General features: G+C 40.0%; 1 protein-coding gene and 1 long non-coding RNA gene across 4 annotated transcripts in view; one reads left to right on the forward strand and one right to left on the reverse strand.

Annotated features, from left to right (window-relative positions):
• Positions 1-26,909, forward strand: part of RTN1 (reticulon 1) — a 250,209-nt gene that overhangs the window by 74,828 nt on the left and 148,472 nt on the right. The gene's annotated exons all lie outside the window — the stretch shown is intronic.
• Positions 2,906-26,397, reverse strand: LOC148776423 (uncharacterized). The gene is made up of 2 exons (XR_016038177.1): positions 26,055-26,397; positions 2,906-3,219 (listed from the first exon to the last, which is right to left on the reverse strand). It is a non-coding gene; the product is annotated as an uncharacterized LOC148776423 (long non-coding RNA).

Below are 26,909 nucleotides of genomic sequence, written 5' to 3' on the forward strand. Positions count from 1 at the left end.
TCACCAGTCACATCCACAACTGGGTGTTATTTTTGCTTTGGCTCCGTCTCTTCATTCTTTCTGGAGTTAATTCTCCACTCATCTCCAGTAGCATATTGGACACCTACCACCCTGGGGAGTTCATCTTTCTGTGTCCTATCTTTTTGTCTTTTCATACTGTTCATGGGTTCTTAAGGCAAGAATACTGAAGTGGTTTGCTATTCCCTTGTCCAGTGGACCACATTTTGTCAGAAATCTCCACCATGACCCGTCTGTCTTGGGTGGCCCTACATGGCATGGCTCATAGTTCCATTGAGTTAGACCAAGGCTGTGGTCCATATGGTCTTTTCTTTTTCCCAAGTATATATTACATTCCTGAGTAGAACTCCTACTGGGGCATTGGAATGAAAAGAAACACATCTTCTGTGACATTAACTAACAACAATTACATGTACATGCTGTGTGGATCACAATAAACTGTGGAAAATTCTGAAAGAAATGGGAATACCAGACCACCTGACCTGCCTCTTGAGAAACCTGTATGCAGGTCAGGAAGCAACAGTTAGAACAGGACATGGAACAACAGACTAGTTCCAAATAGGAAAAGGAGTACATCAAGGCTGTATATTGTCACCCTGCTTATTTAACTTATATGCAGAGTACATCATGAGAAACGCTGGGCTGGAGGAAGCACAATTTGACTCAAGATTGCCAGGAGAAATATCAATAACTTCAGATATGCAGATGACACCGCCCTTATGGCAGAAAGTGAAGAACTAAAGAGCCTCTTCGGAGAAGGCAATGGCAAGCCACTCCAGTACTCTTGCCTGGAAAATCCCATGGATGGAGGAGCCTGGTAGGCTGCAGTCCGTGGGGTCGCTAAGGGTCGGAAACGACTGAGCGACTTCACTTTCACTTTTCACTTTCACACATTGGAGAAGGAAATGGCAACCCACTCCAGTGTTCTTGCCTGGAGAATCCCAGGGACAGGGGAGCCTGGTGGGCTTCCGTCTATGGGGTCACACAGAGTCGGACATGACTGAAGTGACTTAGCAGCAGCAGCAGCAAAGAGCCTCTTGATGAAAGTGAAAGAAGAGAGTGAAAAAGATGGCTTAAAGCTCAACATTCAGAAAACTAAGATCATGGCATCTGGTCCCATCACTTCATGGCAAATAGATGGGGAAACAGTAGAAACAGTGGCTAACTTTATTTTTTGGGCTCCAAAAATCACTGCAGATGGTATTTGCAGCCATGAAATAAAAAGACACTTACTCCTTAAAAGGAAAGTTATGACCAACCTAGACAGCATATTAAAAATCAGAGACATTACTTTGCCAACAAAGGTCTATCTAGTCAAGGCTATGGTTTTTCCAGTAGTCATGTATGGATATGAGAGCTGGACTATAAGGAAGGATGCGCGCCAAAGAATTGATGCTTTTGAACTGTGCTGCTGGAGAAGACTCTTGAGAGTCCCTTGGACTGAAAGGAGATCCAGCCAGTCCATCCTAAAGGAGATCAGTCCTGGGTGTTCATTGGAGGGACTGATGTTGAAGCTGAAACTCCAATACTTTGGACACCTGATGAGAAGAGCTGACTCATTTGAAAAGACCCTGATGCTGGGAAAGATTGAGGGCAGGAGGAGAAGGGGATGACAGAGGATGAGATGGTTGGATGGCATCACCAACTCAATGCACATGGGTTTGGGTGGACTCCGGGAGTTGGTGATGGACAGGGAGGCCTGGCGTGCTGCAGTTCATGGAATCGCAAAGAGTCGGACACGACTGAGCGACTGAATTGAACTGAACTGAACATGTACATGCAACTAAATCTTTCAGTCCACGTATACTATGTGCTGTATATATACCACCAAATATCAGTGTCCTGGTTTGGGCCTTTCTCTTTTAGGGAACACTCTAATGAGATATTTGTTTTAAAACTCTGCAAGTGAATGCATCTTCTTAAGCATTAGGAAGTTATTCACAGTAGACTATGTAGATGAACACTAACAGATAAACAGACAGATTTTATCTAGTGGAACAAGTTCAGAATTCTGGCTAAGTTTACCATTGTCTATAACAGGGGTTCTCAACCTCTGGGCCATGGACCAGTACCTCCTATCAGATCAGTGGTGGTGTTAGATTAGAAATAAAATATACAATATGCATAATGTACTTGTATCATCCTGAAACCATCCACCCCAATCCCTGGTCCATGGGAAAAATTGTCTGTCATGAAATTGATCCCTAGTGCCAAAAAGGTTAGGGACCACTGGTCTATAACATTTATTTATGAATCTGGTTATTTCTAAACAGTTCAAAAATCAGATCATTCTCTCATTAGTTGGCCTTAGTATAAACCCCCACACTGGCTATGCTATAACTTAAAAAAAAATTAAATGTTATCAAATGAAAACAATTTAATCTAATTCCAGTTTGTCCTATCAAAAATTAAAATTAGTCACTGAATATTGAAATTAGCCAGAGTTTGTACTTTAATTGGCACGCACACAAACATACACACAATATGGAATTATTTTCATGTAGAACTCAGCAGATGGGATTGAGGCTGTTAGACTGGGGTCGGTATTAAATGGGTTTAAATGAACAAATGGAAATGATTTGGTAGATTATAGAAGACCGATTATTTTACCCATAAGGGACAAACTGTGGTAAAGGTCGGAATGAAGAACTGCTGGGTTTCCTGCAGTATTCGTTCTGTTCTCCCCTTGTGGTGGAAGACATTTTAGCTAGATATATGGCTGCCCAGACAAAGGCTCTGTATCTCAGTCTTTGTCGCGGCTAAGTGTGACTATACAGCCATCTTCTGGTCAATAGAATGTGACTGTGAGTGGTATTTGCTACAGTTACTGATACCCTTGAATCAATTCCTAGCAAGAGTCATTCTCGGAAATAGAAAAAGACTGAGGTCATTTCAGAAGCAAAGGAAAGCTTTATTCTTTGATCAAAGAGTAGAGAGATGGGAGCTGTGCTCTGGAGTCCACACTCTCACAACAGGCTGTGGATGGGGCCACTTTATAGGGTTCTTGTCAGCGGGAGGGGAACAGAGTTCTTACAGGGGGGTTGCAGCTACACTGCTCAGGTTCCAGATTGCAATGCTGGGCAGTGTCTTCACAGGAGCTGGAGCTCGTGTCCTGGAGTTGAGGTGTAAGCACAGTCATGTTGCACCAGGAACTCTGGTCTGAAGTCCTGGGGGCCCATGGCATCCTCTGAGCAAGGAAAACTAAATGAAGCACAAGGAAAAGAAAATTGAAAAGGTCAGACTTTATTTTATTACTCAGATTCTATTTTTATTTCCTAGGACTTGTTAATAGACTTTGCCAATGGGACTATCTCTGAATTGTGCCCTTAAAAATATATCCCTTCTTTCCTCTTTTTCTGCCTTACTCATCCTTCATCCAGAAACACGGGCTTGGTAGTAAGTCTCCTTCACCAAACAGATGACACCACATCCAAGGTGGACAGGGCAACAGTATTAAAAGAACCTGGGTCCCAACACCGTGGAGCTATACGGATCCTGGACTAAGCCATTGTTATTTTGAATCTTTATTATAACAACCAAAACTTTGTACTAATACATCTGTGAAGCAGTAGGAACATGTATCACTCAAGTGCCTTTGTGTTACAAATAGCAAAGTCAATCAATCTAGACTGTCAGAACAATAAGGAAGTCTTTAGACTGATGAAACTGGAAGCTAGAGGTAGGCAGTCTTCAGTTCAGTTCAGTTCAGTTGGTCAGTTGTGTCTGACTCTTTGCAATCCCATGGACTGCAGCACACCAGGCTTCCCTGTCCATCACCAACTCCCAGAGCTTGCTTGAACTCATGCCTATTGAGTTGGTGATGCCATCCAACCATCTCACCCTCTGTCGTCCCCTTTTCCTCCCACCTTCAATCTTTCCCAGCATCAGAGTCTTTTTCAAGGAGTCAGATCTTTGCATCAGGTGGGCAAAATATTGGAGTTTCAGCTTCAGCATCAGTCCTTCCAATTCAGGGGTGATTTAATACCATGGTTTATGATACTTTCAGGGCTGTGATGCTTTTGTCCATAATTCTTTCCATCTGTCTTCTTCTGTAAGTCAACAAGATATTGCTAGCAGTTCCTAGGGCTACATGTATTTGTTAACATCCAAGAGTGGAGTGGGATGCAGTGGGGTAGGGAGAGCTTCTTGTTCCTCCATCATTGAACAAAGAAATTGAGTTTCATTTTGACTGGAAAAGTTTTAGGTTACATGTCTATACCTGAATTAGTCACTGTGGCCATGATAATTCTATATACCTGTTGACTTATCTTTGAGTTATCAAGAACTATGGTATATCATTCTGGATAGCTTCAGAATTCATTGAGCATCCATGAGCTTGGAGGAAGGGTCAGTCTAACTCAGGACTCTGGTTGCTAGTCAGTGCTGTTCTGGGGAGGCATCTCAACAATATCCACTACTAAAAGTGGGCAGACCTAAGGAGAGAGAGTGGGACTTATGTGGCTTGGAGTGGGGTACAAACCTTGCGGTGGTGATGTTCAGTCACTAAGTCATGTCTGACTCTTTTCAACCCCATGAACTGCAACATGCCAGACCTCCTTGTCCTTCATTATCTTCTGGAGTTTGCACAAACTCCTGTCCACTGAGTCATTGATGCCATTCAACTGTCTCATCCTCTGTTGCCCCCTTGTCCACTTGTTCTCAATCTTTCCCAGCATCAGGGTCTTTTCTAAGGGTCTTTGCATCAAAGTTCTGGAGCTTCAGCTTCAGCATCATTCTTCCAATGAATATTCAGGGTTGATTTCTTTTAGGATTAACTGGTTGTATTAAGTTGGGTGGGGCTCCTACAGAATGTGTTTGCAACTTATGATCAGGATTTTGTTTATAATGTGGGCATTTGGGCTGAGTCTAAAGCAGGGCTCAGAGAAGGTGATTTTTGAGTGTAGCACACCAGCAAGTGTAAATTAATATAATGACCCCTGAGAAATTCTAAGGGAATGTATGTCTGGGTAGATTTTTTATCGTATTACTCCGTGTGGTGTTTGTATAATCCTGAGAAAGTAGTGGTGTTTTGTGAATTCCCTGTTAAAAGGTCCTGGGCACAGGGAATAAAACTTATGTGATTAAAAACATACCCATACACGTTCATATAGTAATCAGTCTCTTATTAGATTTCTAATATTAGGAATTGATTTTTGTTGTTGATGTTGCTCTTGTTTTGATTTTGGCCTAAATTATCCAGATAGTTGACACAACCATCTACTTTTTCTTGGCTGAATAGACATGAAATGGAGCCTGCTGCTTCTGTACTTAAGAAAAAAGGGTTGCCTTTATAGTTTAACTCACCTTTGATTCTAAGAGCAGATGAAAGCAAAGGTGGAGAGATAATTTGCATATCCTGAACCTGTCACTTGGCAGGATGAGTACAACTGAGAAGTCAGGTTTCTGTAGGGAAAGAGCTCTTAGTTTTGCCTAGAACAAGGTAAAATGCTACATATTTGTTTTTAAAAATTTGTGTTCTGGGAAAATACTAAATTTTGTTTCTCAGTAGAATTACTATGATAAGTGTTCTTAAGATTTTGCCAGTTTCAGTAATTTCTCTCTAGCGTTGTCATGGTCTGACCTTGGGACCAAAGTGGATCAATTGCTTAAAACAGTGTTTTTAGAGCCTTTAAAAAAAAAATCAAGCTGAAATTGTCACATGACTTCAGGGAGGTGTCATTGTCTTATTACCTTATTTTGGCACATGAAGTAATATAGATCCAGCATGACACACAATGAAAAGGAAACTTTATTGTTCATCCTGGAGGCCATAGAAGAAAATCTCCTTTTGACAATTCTCCTTACTCATAGAAATGTATTTACTAGAACTCCAAGGAAATCTGGACACTATTATTGACCATTTCGTGCTTCCTACTAGTATTTTCTGAAGGATCTTGCCTTTAAATTCTATTTTTGAGGTGATAATATTCACCCTTAAGTTAAGATTATGTTAGAAATATGTTGACAACACCTTGGACTTTTTGATGAAATCAGAATGATTCATCAAAATGAATCAATGATTTTTTAATACAGAAAGCATGAAATGGGGGATTTTGATTCCTCTTTTCAGAATTGAACCGTAAAGAGTGTTGTTGATTCTAGTTTAAATTTCCTGGTGAAACTAAGGCAGTTGTTATCTTGTCCTCTTTTGTAAATACCTGAAGCTTACCTAATTAAATATGTTCAGTTCTCCATTTGGTTTTCATGTTTACTTACACTTGTACACACATACATGCAAATATATATATGTGTGTATGTATAGATAGATAGATTTTACTTCAGAGATCTTTTTTCTTCTCAGGTTTAACTGATAGTCTTTTATATTTTCACTGTTGAAGAGTAAAACTTACTTAGAGTTATTTGGAGAGGAGAGTCTCCGATATATATAGCCTTAATTCTACTTTCAGGAGCAGATGGTGGAGTGAAGTTAGTCACATAATTTCCCTCTCCCAAAAGCCAATGGCATTCAAAAAGATCAAATACAATTAAAAACCAGCAAAAGGTATGACCCCATTGACCGTAGCCTGCTAGGCTCCTCCGTCCATGGAATTCTCCAGGCAAACATGTTGTTCAGTTGCTAAGTCATGTCCGACTATTTGAGACCCCATGAGCTGTAGCAAACCAGGCTTCCCTGTCCTTCACCATCTCCTGGAGTTTGCTCAGCCCAGGCCCATTGAGTCTGTGATGCCATCCAACCATCTCATCTTTTCTCACCCCCTTCTCCTCTTGCCCTCGGTCATTCCCAGCATCAGCGTCTTTTCCAGTGAGTCGGCTCTTCATTTCTGTTAGCCAAAGTATTGGAGCTCAACTTCAGTATTAGTTCTTCCAATTAATATTCAGGGTTGATTTCCTTTAGGATTGACTGATTTGATACTGGAGTGGGTAGCCATTCCCTTCTCCAGGGGATCGAACCCGGGTCTCCTACATTGGCAGGCAGATTCTTTACCATCTGAGCCACCAGGGAAGCCCCCAAAATATGCTGTCTGCCATCATATAAAGGCAGAGGTACAGCTCCCAATGGGGCTTCCCTGATAGCTCAGTGGTAAAGAACACACCTACCAATGCAAGAGACACAAGAGATGCGGGTTCGATCCCTGGGTAGGGAAGATTCCCTGGAGAAGGAAATGGCAACCCACTCCAGTATTCTTTCCCAGGAAATCCTATGGACAGGGGAGCCTGGCTATAGTCCATGGGGCCCCAAAAAGTCAGAAACAACTTAGCGACTAAAACAACAGCTTCCTACAGTGTAACAGCTGGGGAAAAAAAGAAACACAAGACTCCAGGAAACTTCATGTCTCCTAATTTCATCCCTTTACTTCCCATTCCCCTTGAGGGAATAGAATGTGAATGGACTAAGTCCTAAGAAGTCTCTCTAATACTCTTCAGTTTACTTAGAAGCCCTGAGAGAAAATTTGAAAAGCCCTCTCTATGACATCAGTGTCTTACCAAAGAGAGGAAAAACATCAAGGATAACCTTTAGGAAACAGATCAGGTGGAAGAAAAGCTGAGAGGGAATGAGGAGTGACTGTAATTACCCTGAGCAAATTATCTCCAGCATTAACAGTGATTTAGCCAACTGGAGGATGAAGGGTAAAGTAAATATGGAAAGCAGGAGGGCAGAGGAACAGGTATAGGGAGGGTCCCATTGTTGGACCACAGGATATATTAATGTGGCCAGAATGTGTTTCTTTGGCCTCTGTTAGCTGGGAGGAGAGTGGGATCCACTATTGGGAAAAAGAAGGTGATGCTGAGAAGGTAGATACTGGGTCTAAATGAAGTTTCCTTGGCTCTGCCTTTTTGGTAAACTGGGAAAATGAGTATAATGCCCCTTGGCATAGGGTGAATTAGAAAGTGTACCCCCAGATGCTAGTTCCTTATTTATTCTGAGCAGAGATTTGAAAGCAGCAGGCAGGTCAACTAGCCAAACTTCTGATAGGCCCAGCTGAACTCACTCCTGGATAGAAACTGAACTTCATAAATCTCTGACTGAAAATAAAAGGAGAGGATGAAGGGGTCAGATAATATGGAGGAGAGCCAAGAAGCCATTATACTTTCTTGACAGAGGACTGTTCACGTTCAGCATGAGCAAGGTGAAAGCAAATGCAAGGAAACTAGGCAAGGGAAAAGGAGCAGGAAACAAAGGAGGGTTGTATAGAATACCAGCATGAGGGGGAGAATTTGTTCTGGAAGTACACTGGCTGTGAAATGGAAACATGTGATCTAAATGTTGCTTTTTTGTATAAGGAACTTTTAAAAGCTTGAATTCAATGAAAAGGGAAACAAAGACAAGTTGATACAGCTACACAATGAGATAAGGAAATGTCAGAGTCAAAAGGAAATTGAGGGGCTGAAACCTTGCTGTTATCCCAGTGACAAATAGTTTAGAAAACAATTGACAGAAGACAGTCATGGATAAAACCTGCCGTAATGACACAGAGAGAAGGTTTGAAATAGTCAGTAGTTGTAAAGGGAAAAATAAAGATTTAAATATTGGTAGGACGATGTAAACACTGCCAAGGAAAATTGATAAGCCAAGTTAGAAATAGTACAAAAGGGACAGAAAAAATACTAAAAGAAATAACCACTGTCCCAATTCTGAAATAATTGGTTCTCTAGATCAAAAAAACATACTGTGTTCCAGTAAAAATTGATACAGAAACATCAATGCCATTACATATATTCTTTGATTAAACTTTGAAGCTAGAGAATGAATTCTGCAAGCATCTTCTTCATGCATAAAAACAAATCACCTAAAAGTAGGAAAAATCAGACTCATCTCATGATTCTCCAAGGCAGCAATCAAAGCCAAGGGAAAGTGGAGCAAAGTGTGCAAAGTTTTGAAGAAAAAGAGTGATTTGAGAATTTAATGTGATTATTAGTTTAAAATTTAATTATATAAAAGCAAAAAAGAAAATCTATTATAGCCACTCAGAAATAACTATTATTTTTTTCACATTCCTATTACTTTCTCCTAAGTGTGTATGTATATCAGATATAATGAATGACTATGTTGTTATCATTTAAAATATTATGATTGCCGATAAGTTATTTGTTCCAAGACACATACCTAGACTCTAAGTTTAGTATGTGTATCATCCCAGTTCCAGTTTTATAATTTATGTATGTACCTATAAAAGCCATACAACCTTTTTGTGTTTTCTTTAATGTATATAAATAGTATCACTCAGTATGCATCATTTTCAACTTGATGCACTTTTTAACAATTTCAGATCAATCTTCATTAACACTGTTCATGTTCCTTATTCTTTTTAACTTACGTGTTTTCTTATATTGTTATAGATACTTAAATTTTTTCTAATTATGTTAGTTTAACAAATAAAGTGGCATTAGACATCCTTAGGTGTCTGTGCACAAATGTGACCATTTTGCTAGGGTAAATATTAGAATTTCTGAGTTGGCAGGTTTCGTATATTTTTAGTGTGTTCCAAGCATGTTACCCAGCCAAATTGTTGTTGAAGTCTAAGGCCAACAGGGTATTTTCAAACATGCAAGAACTCCAGCATATACTTTCTAGAGAAACATCCATTTCAACCAGGCTATCAAACTTACTTACATAAAAGTTTCCCAAGTATTCTCTTATAATTTGCTTTGTTTTCCTTGGTTAAGTTTTCTTTAAGGATAAAAAGCATATGGTCTTTTAATATATGCCAATATGTACTTGATACAATTCAATTTTTTTAAAAAATGAACAAGCAACTTTTAGCAAAATAGGAATAACCATTTTCTTAACATTGGTTTTATTTTTTTTATTATTTTTTTAATTTATTTTATTGGAGGCAAATTACCTTACATTAATATATTGGTTGGTTTTGCCATACATTGACACGAATCCGCCCCGGGTGTACAGGCATACAGTGTTAAAAATTTTTCTCATTAAAATCATGAGCAAATTTTATTTATCCTTATTACTTAGCATTTCCCTGCTTTGACAAATGCTTTTAGATCAAAGAAAGAAATAGGGAAAATACTGTATAGCAAGAAAACCAGAGAGAATCAAGCTAAAAAACTAAATATTACCAGAATATGGTAAGTTCACTCATTACATAATTGTTAAAGACATAAGTAATAGAAAATATAAAGGATGAAGAGATGCTATTATAATAATAACCAAATTATAAAAAATATATAGGAAAAAATTAACAATATTACATAATATGCAAAAGCATGGTATAAAATTAACATCAAAATCCTACCAGAGGACATACAAGAAGACTTATGTAAATTTGTACCTTATTCTTGAACAGGAAAACTCTAAAAGGTGCTAATTTTCCTTAAATCTCTAAATAAATACTAGAAATCAAGATATCCATTTTGGAATTTGACAAAATCATAATCAAGTCCATCTGGAAAAATCAATCTATAAGAAGTCAGATTACAGGCAGAGGGGAATGATAACCAGTCAAAATCAGATGGAGCTCTAATAACTAAAGCTATTTAGAGCTGAAAAATAGAGAAGTGGAAATGTATACAGATTCCAGAAGTAAACTCAAATTCATGTTAACATTTTGTATTAAAAAATGAAGTATTCAAAATTAATATAATAAAAGATATTATAAATGGCCAATTTGCTTAGCTAACAAAGAGAAAAAAGAAAACCTTTTTTAAAAAAATAGAGAATTAGGGGACTTCCCTCGTGGTCCAGTGGTTGGAACTTTGCCTTCCAAAGCAGGGGGTGCAAGTTCCATCTCTGGTTGGGGAGCTAAAATCCCACATGCCTCCAGCCAGAAAGCAAAACATAAAACAAAAGCAATATTGTGACAAATTCAACAAAGACTTTAAAACTAGTACACATCAAAAAAAGTATTTTAAAAAATAGAGAACTGGACAAAGAATATAAACAGGAATTTCATTGAAAAATAAATGTGAATGGCAAACAAACATGAAAAACAAGCAAATGCTGTGATTATATCCTTCATAATAAAAATGAGATGCTACTTTTCATGCAATTAATGGCATGCTTTTGGCATTTGCTAACCGTCAGTGTTGGCCAGGGTGAGTGGAAGCAAGAAGTCTCATGCTGTGGGTAGGTGTGCAGGTTAGTACATTATTTTTAAGGAAATAATTGGCAGTATTCTTAACAGAAAAAAAAATTGCATATACCTTTCACTTTAGCAGCCCCATTGCTAGAAATTTACCCTCTGGATAAATTTGCAAAATATATAAGTTTATGTGTTCAGTTCAGTTCAGTTCAGTTCAGTCGCTCAGTCGTGTCCGACTCTCCGCGACCCCATGAATCACAGAACGCCAGGCCTCCCTGTCCATCACCAACTCCCGGAGCTCACTCAAACTCATGTCCACAGAGTCGGTGATGCCATCCAGCCATCTCATTCTCTGTCGTCCCCTTCTTCTCCCGCCCCCAACCTTTCCCAGCATCAGAGTCTTTTCCAGTGAGTCAACTCGTCGCATGAGGTGGCCAAAGTATTGGAGTTTCAGCTTCAGCATCAGTCCCTCCAATGAACACCCAGGATCGATCTCCCTTAGAATGGACTGGTTGGATCTCCTTGCGGTACAAGGGACTCTCAAGAGTCTTCTCCAGCACCACAGTTCAAAAGCATCAATTCCTTGGCGATCAGCTTTCTTCACAGTCCAACTCTCACATCCATACATGACCACGGGAAAAACCATAGCCTTGACTAGACGGACCTTTGTTGGGAAAGTAATGTCTCTGCTTTTTAATATATTATCAAGGTTGGTCATAACTTTCCTTCCAAGGAGTAAGCGTCTTTTAATTTCATGGCTGCAATCAGCATCCGTTTATGTGTACAAGGATATTTATTGAGCATTTATTATCCTTCAATAATATTGAAATGTTATTACTATAAAATGCTGAGAAAAAATTAAATATTCACTGATAGGGTCAGGTTAAAAAAATTAGAGTGTATTCATTCAGTGGAATACTTGTACATCATTGTAGAGAATGAGGCAGATCTGTAATAGATGTGAAAAGAGCTCTGAGATGAACTATTTGTTGAAAAAAGAAAGCAGTGAGAAAGATCACATGTAGCATAATCCTTCTGTGCAAATAAAGAGTAACAGGTTTTGACACAGGTATGTTACTGTTACTAATACTAGTGGTCACTGACATTTACTGAGTGCTGATTGTTTTGAGCACTTCCCAGACACAGTCTTCAGTTCCTGCATGCGTGGACCCATGAGACTGGTACTATTTTCCTGCTCATTTGACAAAAGAATTCTACCATTTAGGACCATGTGGATGGACCTGGAAGACATTATGCTGAGTGAAGGAATTCAGAGAAGGACAAATGCCATACAGTTTCTCTTATATGAGGCATCTGAAATAGTCAAATGTATAGAAGGAGACAATTGAATGATGGTTACCAGAGGCAGGGGGAGGGAGATATGGGGAGTTGTTCAATGAGTATGAAGTTACAATTGTACAAGAAGAGTAAGTTCCAGAGATCTGCTATATAAAGCAGTTAATATGATATTATGGACTTAAAAATTTGTTAGGAGGATGTGTGCTAAGTCACTTCAGTTGTGTCCTACTCTTTGTAACTCCATGAACTGTAGCCCACCAGGGTTCTCTGTCCATGGGATTCTCCAGGAAAGAATACTAGGGTGGGTTGCCATGCCTTCCTCCAGGGGATCTTCCCAACCCATTGACAGGTAGATTCTTTATTACTAGTGTTATGAGGGTAGATTTCACATTAACTGTTCTTACCACAAAAACAAAAGCAAATGAAAAAGGAGCACAGGAAACTTGTGGAGGTGATAGATATATTTATTACTTGGATTGTGGTGGTGATAATACAAGTATATACATTTGTTCAAACTCAGCAAATTGTAAACATTAATTATGTACAGTGTTTCTTTACCAATTATATATAAATAAAGCTGGGGTGGAGGGTGAAAAACAAACCTTAGTCTTCTGAAGATTACAGACATGTAGTTACTTGCCCAGGTGTTCACCTGCCTAACAAACTCAGGTCAAAGGTTCAAACCCTGATGTGCTTATGCTCAGCTAGAGCTTTCGACATTATTACACTTCGTCTGTTGCACTCTTCAGCTCCGGTGAGTCAAGCAGAGTTCCCTGGCCCCAGGAAAACCACCATTTTTGACTTCTTTTTCTTGATGGGGATGTTTATCAGGTTCCAAATACTGACTCAGATGGACTTTGGGAAATGCAGCTCCTTTATAAGCAGAGGATGCTTATAAGCATCTGCACTCAATGCTCTTTGCAATAATATATGTACAGTGGGATTTTCTTAGGTACTTTTCTGCCCTTGTTTGTTTTCTCCAAATAATTCCTGATTGCTCAATTTTACAGTTGTCAGGACTATTTTTGGCTCTTCAAATCTATATATCATTTTGCTTTAGTTCAGTTACTGAGTTCTAATATAACTCTTGGAGCTAAACACAGTCCCAGGCAAGTTGCTATTTTTCTCTCACAATGGCTGTGTTGCTTTGACAGCAGAGGTGGAATAATTGGCCAGAGGTTTGTGCTGATGATAGAGTTTTAGCTTACATATTCATCAAACTCTTTGAACAGAAATTAAAGGGGAATTTTTCACAGGTTATACATTTTTGCCCTGTTGTGTTCTTGCCTCTTCTTTATCTTACAGTCTTACCCTTTCTCATAATTCTTTTCTGCCCTTCCCTAAAATCTAGATGCTGAAAGGGACCTTGACAAGACCAGTTGTAATCTTCCCTATAAATAGTTATAGTGGTGATGATGATGATAATAATAGTAATAATACCATTTGGATGCCCATTATGGATCACACATTGTTACAAGTAATTTATATCTAGTATCATTTATTTCTGCATAAAAGATAGAGAAACAAAGGCCTATTCTTCTGCTACCATAATCCTAATTGTAACTGCCATTTACTGACTACTGTGAGGTGGGTCTAGTCACTCCATTTTATAGATAAGTAAAAGCTCTAAAACGCACCGAAAGTCACATGATAGTAAGTAGTGTTACTGGAATTCAAACCTAGGCCTCTCTGAGTGCAAACCCTTTTTCTTTCCATGGACTTCTGTTCAAGATACGATTTCATCCTAGACACACAAATTGGTTTTAGGAAAGTCTAGCAGGACGCTGGTCATTTTCTCTATTGCCTATGATCCTCATTGGGCCATTGACCTCGGTGAATTATTGATGGAATCTTGCCCCTTCTAGGGGCTTCCCTGATATCTCAGTTGGTTAAGAATCTGCCTGCAATGCAGGAGACCCCAGTTCGATTCCTGGGTTGGGAAGATCCGCTGGAGAATGGATTGGCTACCCACTTCAGTATTCTTGGGCTTCCCTTGTGGCTCAGCTGGTAAAGAATCTTCATGCAATGCAGGAGACCTGGGTATGATCTCTGGATTGGGAAGATCCCCTGGAGAAGGGGAAGGCTACCCACTCCAGTATTCTGGCCTGGAGAATTCCACGGACTGTATAGTTCATAAGGTCGCAAAGAGTCAGACAAGACTGAGCGACTTTCACTGCCCCTTCTAGATAATGAGGCAAAGGGCTTCTTTCTTCATCTTCCTTTTCATGGATTAGAGGGAAATTTTTGGACTTTATGGCAAATGAAAGAACATTCAGGAAAGATTTTTGAAAGAAAGATGAAAGGACTGCTTCCATGGGTGACCCAATGTTGCCCATACCTGCTGGATCTTAAGAACTCACTCTCATGCATGCTTTCCTAAAAGACACCACTAAGAGCTCCTACCTTGGAGTCGAACAACATCAGACTGACCTTCATAGATGAGTTGGAAGGGTTGAAGTGTCATTTACTGGAAAAAATAGAGGGTGTAAAGACAAGGCCAGTTCAAATTCCAGTTTTACCACTTGAGAACTGTCTGACTTTAAGCAAGTTACTTAACTTTTTCAGATTTAGTTTCTTTGTTTGTGTACTGCGAATAATAATAATTATAGCATAGAGTATGTGATGGCAACTAAATAATAAAGTATGCAAAGTTTTCTTCAAATGAAGATATTTGTCATTTGATATGGGAGCCAGATTAATTGAGAGACATGTTGATTTACTTAAATAAGTTTCCAAACAGATGGGAGAGAAACAAATGTACTTAGGTAGAGACAAAGCACCAGATGACAAAATTTATCTTGGCACTTAGATTTTATGTGTTTTACTTTTGTTATAATTTTTCATATGGGTTTTAGCAATGTACTTGTGTCATTAGGTACTAAAATTAACTCCTATAATGCAAGATGAGACTGTTTTAAGAAGAAGAAAAATGAATTTAGTGTTGCAGGGAGAATTAAGTGAAATGGCTTGAGCACTGATCAGTTTTATTGATTAGATTAATATAATGGAAAGCACATAATTTGTAATGGAAAAGGTGTTCAAGGCAGTACCTGTTGCATTAAGGCTGGCAAAAAAACTCAGACATCTAGAATATGAGCCAACATATTTTCAATTATGAGATACAGAAACCTTTCTGTTTGAAACATTCACTGCAAGTAAGGTTAACTCTGGATCAAGGTTTACAGGGTCATTGGAAAGGTGAAAAGAGGTAAAATTGGAAACAAAAAGTGACAATCAATAACCAGAAATATATTTTTTATATTTATTTTTAGTTAGAGGATAATTACAATATTCTGATGGCTTTTACAATGTAACAGCATAAATTGGCATTAGTTATACATATGGCTCCTCCTTCTTGACTTCCCCTCCCACCCCGCTCCACATCCCACCCCTCTAGGTTGTCACAGAGCACTGGGCTTTGGGTTCCCTGCGTTATACATCATACATCAAGTCCCCACTGGCTGTCTTGTTTCCATACGGTGATGTTTCTGTTTCAGTGCTATTCTCTCAAATCATCCCACCCTCTCCTTCCCCCACTGTGTCCAAAATATCTGTGTTTCCTTTGGTGCCCTGCAAGTAGGATCATCAGTGCTATGTTTCTAAATTACATATATGCATTAATATATGGTATTTGTCTTTCTCTTTCTGACTTACTTCACTCTGTATAATAGGGTCTAGGTTCATCCACTTCATTAGAACTGACTCAAATGCATTTCTTTTTATAGCTGAGTAATATAAATGGGAATCTTCCTGAATCTAAGACTTTCTTTTACTAAATGTATCAGTTAAAAAAGAATCATAAGTCCAAGAAGTTTACCAGTTCCCATTCCAATTTCTGTCCTGTTTTTCTTACATTATATGCCCTAGTGGTTACAGGATCAAAGTATCAATAATTACTTACTCTTCAGCCACTAAGAGTCACTTAACTACCGCAGAAATATGAATTTGCATTTTATATACAGTTCTTTTTATGAAAACAAATTTAAAAAGAGGGAATAACATGTTTCACTTCAGTTCAGTTCATATCTGACTCTTTGCGACCCCATGAATCACAGCACGCCAGGCCTCCCTGTCCATCACCAACTCCCAGAGTTCACTCAGACTCATGTCCACAGAGTCGGTGATGCCATCCAGCCATCTTATTCTCTGTCGTCCCCTTCTCCTCCCGCCCCCAACCTTTCCCAGCATCAGAGTCTTTTCCAGTGAGTCAACTCGTCGCATGAGGTAGCCAAAGTATTGGAGTTTCAGCTTTAGCATCAGTCCTTCCATCCCCCAAAATAAAGTCTGTCACTGTTTCCACTGTTTCCCCATCTATTTGCCATGAAGTGATGGGACCAGATGCCATGATCTTAGTTTTCTGAATGTTGAGCTTTAAGCCAGCTTTTTACTCTCCTCTTTCACTTTCATCAAGAGGCTCTTTAGTTCTTCTCTTTATGCCTTAAGGGTGGTATCATCTGTATATCTGAAGTTATTAATATTTCTCCTGGCAATCTTGATTCCAGCTTGTGCTTCTTACAGCCCAGCGTTTCTCATGATGTACTCTGCATATAAGTTAAATAAGCTGGGTGACAATATATAGCCTTGACGTACTCCTTTTCCTATTTGGAGCTGGTCTGTTCCATGTCCAGTTCTAACTGTTGCTTCCTGACCTGCATACAGGTTTCTCAAGAGGGCTGGTCAGGTGGTCTGGTATGTCCATCTCTTTCATAATTTTCCACAGTTTATTGTGATCTACACAGTCAAAGGCTTTGACATAGTCAATAAAGCAGAAATAGATGTTTTTCTGGAACTCTCTTGCTTTTTCGATGATTCAGCAGATGTTGGCAATTTGATTTCTGGTTCCTCTGCCTTTTTTAAAACCAGCTTGAACATCTGGAAGTTCATAGTTCATATATTGCTGAACCCTGGCTTGGAGAATTTTGAGCATGACTTTACTAGCATGTGAGATGAGTGCAATTGTTTCACAAAAGGGAATTTTCAGTATGGAAAAGAAACACTGCTAAAGTTCCTTTCTAAAAGGCTTGAGAAAAGTGTACTTTCAAAATATATTCTAGTAATATTTTCCCCACAATACACAAAACCCAAAAGACGTAACAACAAAGATTCATAGGTTTGACCGCATGTAAGCTAAAATTTCTGTACAGCCAAAGAAATTGAAAACAGTGAGAATGGAGATTTTTGAAACTATATATATAAAGATGAGATCAATAATCAAAACATATTAAGAGTTTCAACACAGTAATATAAAAAAAATGAATGCTCTTATAAAAAATATACAAAGGATATGAAGAGTCATTGCACAGAGGAAGAAATGACAAATAGCCAATAAACATTTGTAAAGATTCATACCTTTGTTGGAAACCAGAAAAATGCACACTCAAACCTTGAAATATATATTTTTTTGGCTACCAGATTGGAAAATTTTAACATTATAAGATTTTATTTTGTTCATTTTTCCATTTATTTGTCTATACCACACTGTGTTTATTGCTAGAGATTTATAATACATTTTGCTAGCCGGTGAGGAAAATGCCCCTTCATAATCTCTTCCCTTGTGTGTTCCTCAAAGGAAGGAGCAATATCCTTGGTCGTGGCCCTCAGTGATACCCCCGTGTTATCAGGTGTCACTGGCCACACTCTTTTCCCTTCTTTGTTACAGGGAAAGCAGAAGGTTTTGTCTCATGTTTCCATTGCATCTGTGATTTTGACTCTGGAGACTGTTCCTTCACTGTTCTCAAGAAGAAACCCCAATGTCCAAACCATTTTCTCAGTTATGTTTTTTTGTTGAAAATTATAAGGCTGTGAGAGAGGAAGCGAAGCATATCTGACATCACACAGCTTTGACCACTTCACCTACTGCTCCTTTCTTCCCCTTTTCCACATCCCCAGTCATCTCACCCTCCACCCCTTGGAAGAGTCAGGCATTAGCATTCCTCAGCACACCCAGCCTCCTGGGGAATGTAATCCAGGCATCACTCTAGCTGCTTCTCCTGTGGGATGTGGCCCCACATGGTCACTTTCTTGCCCGGTTCCCTCTCTGTGCCCCACTTTATCCAGAATTTCAGTGAGTATATTTGTCTCCATATTGCACATGCAGTGGAAATTTGGACATATATGTGATTGACAGAAACACGAGTACATAGGCATGTAGGGGGATGGCAACACAGCATAGGGAACAAGAGACAGATCTGGATTAGAAACTTAACTATTGTGTGTTCTTCACCTCTCTCTGTCTTGCTTTCTTCATCTATACAATCAGATGGACAGAGCTTTCCTTATGTGGTTGTTGAGGGGCATAAATATAATGGTATATGAGATGGCTGGATGGCATCACCGACTCGATGGACATGAGTTTGCGTGAACTCCGGGAATTGGTGATAGACAGGGAGGCCTGGCGTGCTGTGATTCATGGGGTCTCAAAGAGTCGGACACGACTGAGCGACTGAACTGAACTAAACTGATGCAAAGTGTGTCAAATGCTTAGCACAGCACAAGGGGTGATGGTAGTTAGGGCCACTGTAGCCATCATTGAACTGTCACTTAATGTAGCCCACAGGTAGACTTGACTCTAACCATTCCCACCTCCCGTTTGTGGATGATGCTCAAACACCCATTCTCTTCAGCAAAAGAGGGAAGCTCACAGATGAGTCAGGAAAGAGAAAAACCGCACCGATAAATAACTGCAATTCGACAACATTCCATAGCAGCCACTTGAAAAAGGTGTTGGTGAAGTGCATGCCTCTTCTTGCAGTAAAAGGGCAGCTATAAATGAAGGCCTCAGCCTGAAAAACAGACCATTATAGCCTCTTAGGAAATCAGAATTACATATTATTCTGCCCCATCCATTTGGTTGCATTTTGCCTCTTAATAATTAATTTAGGTAAGAGATTTGGGATAAAAGGCTGACAGTGCCTTTCCATTTCTTCAGTAATGTGCAGTGAAGTTTTATTGGTTCTTTAAGATGGCTCTAGCTCTGTTGACCCAGGGGGGAAATGGCACTCTCTAAACTTAACAGAGCTATTTAATCTTTTCAACTTTAATTCTTGCTCCTGGCTACTTTTCATTCTAAAAGAAGAGTCTAAAACCAGGGGATTATAATGCAAATATGCTTTCTCCTTCCCATACGTAGATTTATTGGATAGTATTGCTGGGTAACCGTCTTCCAAAACCAGTACTTGTATGACCCACCTTTCTGTACTGAGAATCTATATACTCTTACTGTATCGTCCCAAAATGTCTATCTTTACAGAGATGTTTCAAAAATGATCTCTTCTTTTTTAAAGTAATTCTTATGATGAAAGTGAAAGAGGAGAGTGAAAAAGTTGGCTTAAAGCTCAACATTCAGAAAACTAAGATCATGGCATCTGGTCCCATCTGCTGCTGCTAAGTCACTTCAGTAGTGTCCGACTCTGTGTGACCCCATAGACAGAAACCCACCAGGCTCCCCCATCCCTGGGATTCTCCAGGCAAGAACACTAAAGTAGGTTGCCATTTCCTTCTCCAATGTGTGAAAGTGAAAAGTGAAAGTGAAGTCGCTCAGTCGTGTCTGACCCTTAGCGACCCCAGACTGCAGCCCACCAGGCTCCTCCATCCATGGGATTTTCTAGGCAAGAGTACTGGAGTGGCTTGCCACTGGTCCCATCACTTCATGGCAAATAGATGGGGAAACAGTGGAAACAGTGACAGACTTTATTTTTTTGGGCTCCAAAATCACTGCAGATGGTGATTGCAGCCATGAAATTAAAAGATGCTTGCTCCTTGGAAGGAAAGTTATGACCAACCTAGACAGCATATTAAAAAGCCAGAGACATTACTTTGCCAACAAAGGTCCATCTAGTCAAGGCTATGGTTTTTCCAGTAGTCATATATGGATGTGAGAGTTGAACTGTAAAGAAAGCTGAGCACCAAGAATTGATGCTTTTGAACCGTGGTGTTGGAGAATACTCAAGAGAGAGTCCCTTGGACTGCAAGGAGATCCAACCAGTCCATCCTAAAGGACTTTATATTCATTGTAAGGATTGATGTTGAAGCTGAAACTCCAGTACTTTGACCACCTGATGCAAAGAGCTGATTCATTTGAAAAGACCCTGATGCTGGGAAAGATTGAAGGCAGGAGGAGAAGGGGATGACAGAGGATGAGATGGTTGGATGGCATCACCGCCTCAATGGATATGAGTTTGGGTAAACTCCGGGAGTTGGTGATAGACAGGGAGGCCTGGCGTGCTGCAGTCCATGGGGTCGCAGAGAGTCAGACATGACTGAGTGATTGAACTGAACTGAACTATCTAATCACTCAGTGTTTTTAGAGTTTTAATCAAATCAGGCATCCAAGGAACTCAATGAAGAAAAGTAAATTTTAAATGATAGGGATTTGTAAAAACCTTAACAGCAAATAATTAAAACAGGAATTTGGGGAAAAGGTACATGATCAGAATGGAATATTTCCTTCACAACAAGTGATGTGAACCAGTCAGAAGATGGGGCTGAATTTTGAAATAACATTCAGTAGGGAAAGCAGAGGCTCAAAATTACATCCTGATTATAACTAATTAAAACTAGCATATATAGTAACAACAATTGGAACAGAACAGTAATAACATAAACAGTAGCAAGAGCATAAACAGTTGATGACTGAAATGCTGGAGATTTTTGTTTTGTAACGATATTAACGAATACCATTGAGTGATTAAAAAAGAAATAAAATAGTCCAAGAGGAGGTCTGTTGTGATTTTTGTCCTGGTCTACTCTGAAAAAGTAGGAAGGAGATGGCTGAGTGATTAAGAACTTGGGCTCTGGTGTCAGTGAGACCCAGATTCAGATGCCCTACATTGTCCGTGTGACCTTGGTCCAAATATTTCCATTTTCTTATCTTCATAGGGAGGATAAGACACCAGTTCCACAGGCTTGTTGTGGGACTGAATGAAATGACAGAAGTAAAAGGAGCTTTGTACGTTCTGCTCATTATTATGATGTACTTTGTACTTACTATATATTATTCTATTAATTCTGCCTTCCTTGCAGATGCCATGCCCAAGAGTAGCATCCAATAATAGTGCTATAAGGAAAAGGGTATATGACACCAAAATCTGTGAGACTTTCATTCTACTTCTGAATCAAATGCTTCCATCTCTAACACCGTATCTATTGCAGTTACAAGTTGCAAGTAAAGTGAATAAATATTTGTGGAACTACTGATTTTGCGACACCTTCCTGTATTTACCTTGCTCTCTATGATATAATTGGATTTCACTGCTGCCAGAATGCGTTTATGTTGTGTGGATTCACAGTCTCTTCTGTCCTTTTCTTGCTAGAAGCAGTGAGAAGAAGCAAATAGAAATGAAGATGCCTTTAAATAGTTAAAAGAGAGTGGGAGGAAAGAAAATCTGCTGAAGTGTATGTGCAGTAGACCTGGGTTCTCTACTTTCCATAGCTTCTTTGCTCAGTTAAAATGGTTTGGGTCCAAATTTTCTCTCAAGTTTGGTAACCAACAGCTTTGATTACCTCCTGGGGGTTGGCACCATTAGGTAACAGTTGCTTCTGTTATGATTTTTCTTCCCCCAGACTTCCTTTTGATTTCATGACAGTTGGATATAAATCTAAGATGACTTGCAGTTTTATTTGTAGGGGCTTCCTTGGTGGCTCAGACAGTAAAGAATCTATCTGCGGTGCAGGAGACCCAGGTTCAATCCCTGGATTGGAGAGATCTCCTGGAGAAGGGAATGGTTACCCATTTGAGTATTCTTGCCTGGACAATTCCATTAACAGAGGAGCCTGGTGGGCTATAGTCCATGGCGTCGCAAAGACTCTCTTTATTAGTAAACTCTCTTAATTTATTGAATTTATTTGTTTTTATGGTTATGTACATGCTAAGGAAGCTAGGTTTCAGGACAACCATTGCATCTCCTCTCCAGACCCAAGGACAGAATATGGCACCCCTTGTCCACCATTGATGGAACCTGCAAAGACTTCTTTCATAGTGCAAATCACAGTCTCAGTCACAGAAGAGACTGCGATTGGTTCAGCCTCCAGTAGTGTGGAAGCTCCCTGAGGACAAGGATCATGTGTTTTTACCTTCTGTCCCCAAGCAGTGCATGGCAAAAGAGTGGTGAATGAAGGACCAAGGCCAGAATGTACAAGAAATACCAATTAGTGCAGGGTTATCCACAAATTCTCTTCTCTCAAACCCTGCCCTACTATTAACTAGTGATGTAATCCTTGCTGAATCATTTAACATCTTTGCCTTAGTGTTACTCTGAGATTTCAGGGTGGAGGTAGAAGGAAGAAGAAAAACGAGGTTGTGAGCAATCATTAAAGAAGTTGGCATTATATAGACAATTTAAATACACATGCACAGAGCTAGACTGAGTTCTCTGAAAGAGGTCAGGCAGATTTTCAGAATCACTAAGCAGACTGGTAAGAATTTGCCAAGACACCATGAAAATGCCCCCAGAGGAACCTCTCAGGAGGAGGATCTGATTTTCCTTACATGGTTGAAACGTTTTTCTATTCTCTGTTGTTCAGAATAAAATTGTGCGGAACCAGTATCTCTTTTGCTGGCTCGTGTTCTTCATTCCACACCAGAAATGTAGGTTTGGTTTCTTGGAATTCTGTCTTCCCTCTCTGCAGCCTTCTTTATGACCTTAATCACAACCATGGCTCCACTTAGCAATATTAAGTTTCCTGTATTCATTTCTCTAGCCTAGTGGGCAGCTACACTCATATGTTTTTCAGGCAATTTAAACTCAGTGGGCCCGGATAGAATTTAATTTCTGTCTTCCCAAGCCTCTTTCTACCCTTTGTATGTGGGAAAGTTGTAATATAGTCCATCCAATCAGCCACGCCCAAAACTCAAGGATCACTCCAAATTCTTTGTAGCTTGCGAACCCAATGTATATCAGATAACTGTTGATTTCTCTTCCTTTAACATCTCCTACCCTCTATTCCCACTGCTACTCCCTAATTCTAGTATTTATTACCACTGCCCTGGGCTACTGCTGTATCTTTTATTCTTTTCCTGCAGTTACCGTTCAGTTCAGTTCAGTTCAGTTCAGTCGCTCAGTCGTGTCCGACTCTCCGCGACCCCATGAATCACAGCATGCCAGGCCTCCCTGTCCATCACCGTACTCACTGGTTATTCATCTGTCTACTTTCTCCACTTCCAGAGTAACTTCCTGAAATCTGGTCAGATCTCTCTTGCTTAAGACCCTTCAGTGACTCCCTGTAGCTCCAACATAGTCTCTGAGGTCCTTTAAGGCATATGAGGGCCTCCCTAACTTGACCCTGCCCACTCACTGCAATCTCACAACCTATACTTCCAGTCTGTTCGTGGCATCTCTGGGGGCCTGCCTCCTGTGGTCTTTGTGCCTTGCTTCTGGGACTCCCTCCACCCTAATGCCCTTATTACTAGTCTTTTTGGTGAAGAAGTGAAAGTTGCTCAGTCGTATCCAACTCTTTGTGACCCCATGGACTATACAGTCTATGAAATTCTCCAGGCCAGAATACTGGAGTGGGTTGCCATTTCCTTCTCCAGGGGATCTTCCCAACCCAGGGATCGAATCCAGGTCTCCCTCATTGCTGGCTGATTCTTTACCAGCTGAGCCACAGGGAAGCCCAGGAATACTGGAGTGGGTAGCCTATCCCTTCTCCAGCGAATTTTCCTGACCCAGGAATTGAACCGGGATCTCCTGCATTGCAGGCAGATTCTTCACCAACTGAGCTATCAAGGAAGTCTTTTTAGTAAGCACATGCTAATATTTCAAGAGTCACTGCTCTTCTGATATACCTGACCGTCCTCCTTTGTGTATGCCTGCTGTATGCTGGACAAACCTGTGTAATATTTTATTTGACTTATTTGTTTACAAACTTCCCTTGCTCAAATAGACTAGGAGCTCCTGAAACAATTGTGACATATTTGTTATTTTATTCCACTGTCTGGCACAGAGCAAAACAGACAGTGGGCAGTCCACAAATACTGGATCAAGGCTTGAAAAAGTATGGCCTTAGGCTCTCCTAACTTACTGTAACTTGGCAAAATCATTTAGTCCCGCAAACAGTGCTTCTTTATCTTAAAAAATTTTGTTTTTAAAATATCAGAAGCACAAGATTCGGAGAAGGCAATAGCAAGCCACTCCAGTACTATTGTCTAGAAAATCCAATGGATGGAGGAGCCTGGTAGGCTGCAGTCTGTGGGGTCGCTAAGAGTCGGACACGACTGAGCAACTTCACTTTCACTTTTCACTTTCACACATTGGAGAAGGAAATGGCAGCCCACTCCAATGTTCTTGCCTGGAGAATCCCGGGGACGGGGGAGCCTGGTGGGCTTCCATCTATGGGGTCACACAGAGTCGGACACGACTGAAGTGACTTAGCAGCAGTAGCAGCAGCAGCACAAGATTTTCTGAGAATTTTTTTTAAAGGCTGCTCATTCATTAATACATGACTTGAACAACCATCATGAGCAAAAACATACATAATCCCTGCTGTCATGGAGCATATGATCTAGTTAATAAATGTAAAATTACAACTGTGATCAGTGCTTCAAAACAGCCTCGTGGGGATGGAGAGTCTGTGATAAAAGGACTGACCTGGTCAGAGAAATCAGGGAAGACTTCCTGGAGGAAGCGATGAGTAAGCAGAAATCTGGATGAGGAGGAGCTTTCAGGTGAAGAGGGAGGAAAATTTTCCAGGCAGAGAACATTAAAGCATAGCATGTATGAGGAACTGAAAGGAAGTTGGTGTTCCTGGGATGCAGAGAGTAAGGGGTGAACGTGGAGCAGCAAACAGGCAAGTGGAGGCTGCATAGTACAGCCCTGTTTGGGCACAGGAAAAGACACAAAACAAACACTGATTATCCTAGTCTTGACTTTCTTTTAACTTTGGTTTCTAAAAACTTAGAAAAAAACTGAAGGAAAAAGATCATTCTCTTTTGCTGAAGATGTAGTGTCAATCTCATTAGACACCCACGCGTTCCCCGTGAAAGGGAGGACATCCTTTTGTTCCTAAGGGTACTCATGATTCAGAGTCCAGAATTAAAGCATTCTTCAGCAAAAAACGCCACTATTGTCTTTATTCTTAAAAGTGATAGTTAAGTGCCACCAAGTTAATGGCCAAAGGGAAGAAAGAGCCAGTGGTAGGTACCAGTCACAACAGAAGGGCATTTAGACAACAAAGCCACTGGATTGGCACCAACTTAAAAACAACTGAAGTGGGATGCGGTCTCATTCTTGCAGCTTTAACAAGCTTTCTTTCCAACTAATAAGTAACCACTGTTGGGAAAAGGGGAAACACTGAGGGTAAAAAACCGGTGGACTATGATCAAAGACTAACAAACAGAAAAAGCAAGCTGCCTCCCATGATTTTAGAGTATGCCTCCAAACCAGGAGAAGATGTCTGACGCATCATGTTCTTGGCGATGATGTATAGTGTCTGCTCTCCTCAGTAATGTGGCACCAGACAGAGAGGGTACCACATGCTTCTCTATGGCATGGGCAGAATTCTGACACCAAGGTTCCCTTGCTCAGGGACCACGTTTGCTGACACCTTCAGTTTTCTTAGATGAGGGGACGTGCCACCCCAAGATTAATTCTGTCAGCCATGGCAGGTGGATTATTTTTAGTTTGGAAGCTATAACTCAGTAAATAATTTAGGATATCTGTGGGAGTTTCTGAGTGCTGATTAATCTCCCTCATTCCCCTGAGTTCTGAACCAATCCAGTCAGATTCGAGCCTACATGGTTACCTTATTTCTGAAAAACCTGGCTTGGAGGGCACAGCCTGGATCTGTGATGAGAAAATGGGTTTCTTATTCCTTCGTCCTCTTGAAGTGAATTTTGTATCCAGTCCTCAGCTGAGGTTCCTACTGGATGAGGGAGAGGAGTCACATGCAGCTCCAAAGGAGTATCAGAGAGGATGAGAGGCAGGCCCAGGGTCAGCTCTGGGTTGAAGATCCTTGGCTCCATACTGCAGAGGAAGGGTCAGCCTCTTTTCTTGGGCAGGCAAATGAGGCAGAGAGACGGGTTTTAGGAGGTGTATCTCCCTCCCCCAAACCCCAAACTTCCAAAATGAAGGAAGTCCCTATTTTATAGATATGTCCTGAAATGACAAGAAAGGAAGAACAATGGCTTAGCATTGTTTTTCTCACAAGTGTTGGTGCAAAGTATTTATTCTTCAAGACACAGTAACTTTTGACTGCAAACTAAAAAGGAAAGTGACAGAAATGAGCTAAATTTGATGATAATGTGATATCTTATCGAAACAAATTTTATCTAATTTTTAAATTATTAGATAGTATTTATATTGATTGATCTCTGCAACTTCCAGTTTAAATATTCTTGTCTTTGGTTGTGAGAGGAACGTTTTAGACTTCAAATAGCTTCTTTTCTCTATTTCAGTTATTAGAGACAACTTACTGTTCAATGACTGCATGGTCTTTTTAATAAACGAGGCTACCAGTCCACCATTTTTATTGCAGAGATTTGTGGCATGTATTAAAATATACATTGATATAGAGGACCTTGATATTTTTCATATAAAATATAGAACACAAAGTGCTTTATTGTTGGTCTAGAGATGAAGCATCTGGTATTTCAGTTCA

The sequence above is a fragment of the Moschus berezovskii genome, chromosome 9, assembly GCF_049115385.1.
Source record: "Moschus berezovskii isolate FMDL1 chromosome 9, NW_MosBer_1.0, whole genome shotgun sequence".
NCBI lineage: Eukaryota > Metazoa > Chordata > Mammalia > Artiodactyla > Moschidae > Moschus > Moschus berezovskii.